We start from the raw sequence: 4,375 nt of genomic DNA on the forward strand, positions 1-4,375 counted from the left end.
AACTGTATCTCTTCAGTATAGAACTGTGGAGAAACAATCATTTTAGAAATTAGGAGAAGGAATTGGAGTGTAAAGGCATTTCTTTATGCGTAGGAAGGAAGCTCTGTGCATCGTGTATCTTCAGAGAAGGGATTGGATTGTGTAATCTACTTCTGGTTACAGATCCTGAGCAAGATGGCATTTGCATCAGAGAAAGACTTCCAAAAAAGAAGTGGAAAGGAGATGCAATGGGAACAAGAGGAGGAGTTAAGAAACAAAATCAGCATCTTTAAAGATATGAGAGTCTGTCTCCAGAGGCTGAATCCAATATGGCCTAAAGAGAATTCTGGCAATGTTTCTGGCCTGGGACAGTCCAGAAGAAGAGAGGTAAGTATAGTTCCCACTTCAGTAGGATGGCAAGTGTATCTGAAAGCAAGTGAAAAAAGTTCATGAGGATCTCATTTTAAAATAAGTACCATATTTATTGAATCCAAGACAAGGTTCCTGCCATCCCAAATCAGCACAGTGGGGAAAAAAGCTTCATCTTGAATTTGAATACTGGCCCAGGACAGGCAGCAGCCCAGCTCAGGCTTCAAGTCCAGCCTCAGGGCTGGGCTGCCACCTGCCTCAGGTTCGAATGGCTCATTTGATGAGGGAGGGCATATATGGCTGGCGGGAAGCATAAGGGAGACTGCAGGGTTGGGGAATCACTTGCAGCCTACCCCCACATCCCATGGCAGATGTTGGGAGCATATGGCAGGGGAGTGCATGGGGGGCAGGCACAGGCATGGGGAGACAAGGAGTAGGGGAGCAAACAGCAGGGGTCTGGCCTCTCACCCCCCACCACTGCTTTCCCTGTCATAGCAGTGAGGGGAAGAGAGGAGGACAAATTTAAGATGACCTACCAATTAGATTCTATGTATGAAAAATTATAACAAATGTATAGTTTTCAATGTATAGAATCTAGTTACTGAAGGGCCATCTTAAATTCAAAGTTGGTTTGAACTATGCTATAGTTCAAGAGAGTTAAAGGTGGACCAAACAAAAATAGAATGAAAGTCTAATTGCTCATTGGCTACCTCTATCCCTCCTTCCTGTTAAGCTGTATCTCTTTGCTATAGAACTGTGGGAAAACAATCCTCCTGAAAATTAGGTGGAGGAATTGGGATGTAAGGGCATTTCTTTGTGTGTAGGAAGGAAGCCCCACGCATCCTGTACCCAGAGCTGGGGGTTGGATTGTGTGATCAAGTTTTGATTACAGCTCCTGCGTGTGTCAAAGAAAGGCTTGCAAAAAAGAAGTGGAAAGGAGATGCAATGGGAACAGGAGGAGGTGTCAAGGAAGAAATGTGGCATCCTGAAAGATGTGAGAGTCTGTCTCAGGAGGATGAATCCAATAGAGTCTAAAGAGAATTCTGGCAAAGCTACTGCCCTTGGAAAGGTGGCAACTACCAGAAAAGAGTAGACGAGAAAGATGGCAAAGGTACCTAAATGTTCATTTACAAAAAAAGTCTTTTATTTAGTACTTCTAAATGTTTCTTCGAGCTTTTTTTAAAGCTCAGTTTATGATGAAGAGGAGGAGAGAATGGGCATGTCCAGTGCATAAGATCAAGATTTACTTTGAGAAGTTAATGAAAAGTTATTCAAGATATATTTTTAAAGGCTATAAAGTCCTATGCTGGCATGTGTAACTTTCTGTGCCTTAAAAGAGTACCTCAGTATAGTTGAGTTAATACTTGTATTAACTGGTAGGACTGGGGTGTTCTATCTAGATTCATAGATGCTAGGGTCAGAAGGGACCTCAATAGATCATCGAGTCCAACCCCCTGCATAGGCAGGAAAGATTGCTGGGTCTAGATGGCCCCAGCTAGATGCCTATCTAACCCCAGCTAGATGCCTATTCTCTTTGGAAAGAAACCTGAAAACCTAACTCTATGCAAAGACCTTAACTGAATCCCCCTTTTTGGCACAAGCTCAGTTACTCCTCAGACTTACCATCATAAAACTCTCTCCAGGTGGTCTGCAACCCTCCTAATTATCACTTCATTGCCAAGACAGAAAGGACCCTTTCAGCTGCCTGTGGGAGCTTTAACTTCAAAGGACATCTCCTCCCCACACAGCTGACTGGAGAAGCAGTCTCCTGTGAAATCAAAGCCACAACAAAGAGCTGGGACACCTCAGTGGTCCCATGTAGCTGTTTGCTGCAACTTTGTGTATTACCCTGGGCTGAATTGCAAACTCTCATCTTTGCAAGGGCTACAGAACCTGACCCTATGGACTATCCAGATGTACTATATTGCATTAACCCTGTGTCTGCAGTGATTCGGATATGTATACTCCTTCTTAAAAGTCTTAATCACCTATTTATTTTGGCATCCTTCTACAAATTCTAGAAATTAACATAATGCATGAATAATCCTAGGCAGCATCTTCCTCCTTTCTCTGTTACTGGCTGGTGTCTTGTGTGAGTGTAGTTAACTTGCAGCCTTTATTTATTATTTATTATTTGCCTTTAAGCCCTGTGTAATGAATAAGAAAAACAGTTGTCCAAGCTAAGGCAGGTAAGCTTTTCCCACAAAAGTTTCCTTCTAGATTGGGAAGAATCACTGTGCCTTCTTGCCAATCTGCATCATTCTCTTTAGAGAGAAAACATGGAATAAGGGGGCAGATGGCTCAGGATGTGGATACTAACTCTGCCCGTGATTAGAAACCTTTTCCTAACACTTCCCTAGACTATACTGGAAATGAGCAATTATTCACTAGGTTTAAATTAATGTCTTAACTTCCAGGTGGAGTATAAGGGAGCAGTTCTTTCATGCCTCCGAACACACAGGCTAAACTGTTAAAGATAAAAGTCCGTTTTAGGTAATGGATAGAAACTTCATTAGAAGTTTTGACTATCCAGCATTTCCTATTTAAATGCATATGTATTGGATTCTTTCCATTAAACACCAAGCTCTGACAATGGAGCAGACTTTGACAAAGGAAAGAGAAGTAGCTGAAGTGATGGAAGAAACCATAAAACGGAGGAAAGATTAAGTTTGTCCAACAATGAAAAACTTCACTAGCCATCAGTTATATAAGATTCTGCCCAGATTCACTGGAAAGACAAGAGTTACAGACATACCACTACGGTTTCTTTAGGAAGAGCATTGAGCAAAGCCTATGCCTTCAGGATGACCCAGGTGAATTGACCAAGTGGAATCAAACTTTACGTTCTAGAGCAAACATGCAGGTTGGTAAAAGTTTTTAACTAAGGAATCTTCCTCTGCAGCTCTTCTAGGAATGACAGAAGCAACCAGAGAGGAAAATATTAAAATGTGTAAAAAACTCTTAAGAGAAGAAGAGACAGCAATAGAGAAAATGTGTAAAAATCTGCAGCTGAAGTGAGAAAATATTCCTCAGTGTTAAACTGTAAAACTGAAAATTAGAGTTTTGGGAAGGAAGAGTGGTAGTGTTTTGTTCTGGTGTTTAAGATTTGTTTTCCTAAATGGAAATAGATTGTCGCCAATCATTTTTCATTCTTACTTTTAATATATTAAAGAATATGCAAGTTATCTCTTCTCTTGATGTCTATGCAAAATCCTTATTGACATATAGGTATAATGTATAGGTCTAATTTCTGTCTCTGGGTCAGCCATTGAAAAAATGGTAGAAATATGTCTGATTTACACTCACGAGAGGAGAATCACACACATTTGCATTCATAGTAAAGTATGCGTATCAGTACACCAATATTGTGGTCACTCATTAAGAAGTGAACACTTATCAACAACAGCTTCTACCCAGTGGTCCTTTGGTTACTGCTGGCAACACATACATGAGACTTGAGTTAACTACATGGTATCATAACATTTGATTTTTTTTTTTAATGGTAACCACTCCAAAATTTTCCTTAGCCTTCCCATAGCCACCCCTCCCAGTACCTCCCTTTCCAAGCCTTCTGCCTCATTCCCAGGTCACTGCTGCCTGCCCCACACAGCTGAGCCTGCCTTGCTCCCGCCTTCAAAAGGTGCGGTGCTCCTGTCTCGGCCCTGCCCTTGGGGCCCATATCAAGCTTTGTCTGAAGATGGAAAGAAGGAAAGAAAGAGGCTGGGGAAGGAAAGAAGGCTGTGCTGTGAGAGGGATGCCAGAATTTCAAGCAGATCCCTCTTTCCTCTATAGAGTTACCTCAAGCCCAAAGTTCTTAACTATATACAATTTGTTGTTATAATATACATAATCATAAAACTAAATATCATACACATATATTTACACAGTGAACATTAACCAGTAACCGAGGTCAAACCCTAAATAACACTATTTACCCATCACAATAAAACAATTTCAGCAGCATCAACACAATACAACATCAAAATACAAAATTTCAATGACAAAATATAAGGTGCGAACAAGAACA

The 4,375-nt window shown here is 41.0% G+C and overlaps 1 long non-coding RNA gene across 1 annotated transcript; it reads left to right on the forward strand.

Annotated features, from left to right (window-relative positions):
* Positions 1-160: 160 nt before the first annotated feature.
* LOC102369554 lies at positions 161-3,324 on the forward strand. The gene is made up of 3 exons (XR_323724.2): positions 161-366; positions 1,241-1,459; positions 3,251-3,324. It is a non-coding gene; the product is annotated as an uncharacterized LOC102369554 (long non-coding RNA).
* The last annotated feature ends 1,051 nt before the right edge of the window (positions 3,325-4,375 follow it).

Source organism: Alligator sinensis, unplaced genomic scaffold, assembly GCF_000455745.1.
Source record: "Alligator sinensis unplaced genomic scaffold, ASM45574v1 scaffold534_1, whole genome shotgun sequence".
In the NCBI taxonomy this organism is placed as follows: Eukaryota; Metazoa; Chordata; order Crocodylia; family Alligatoridae; genus Alligator; species Alligator sinensis.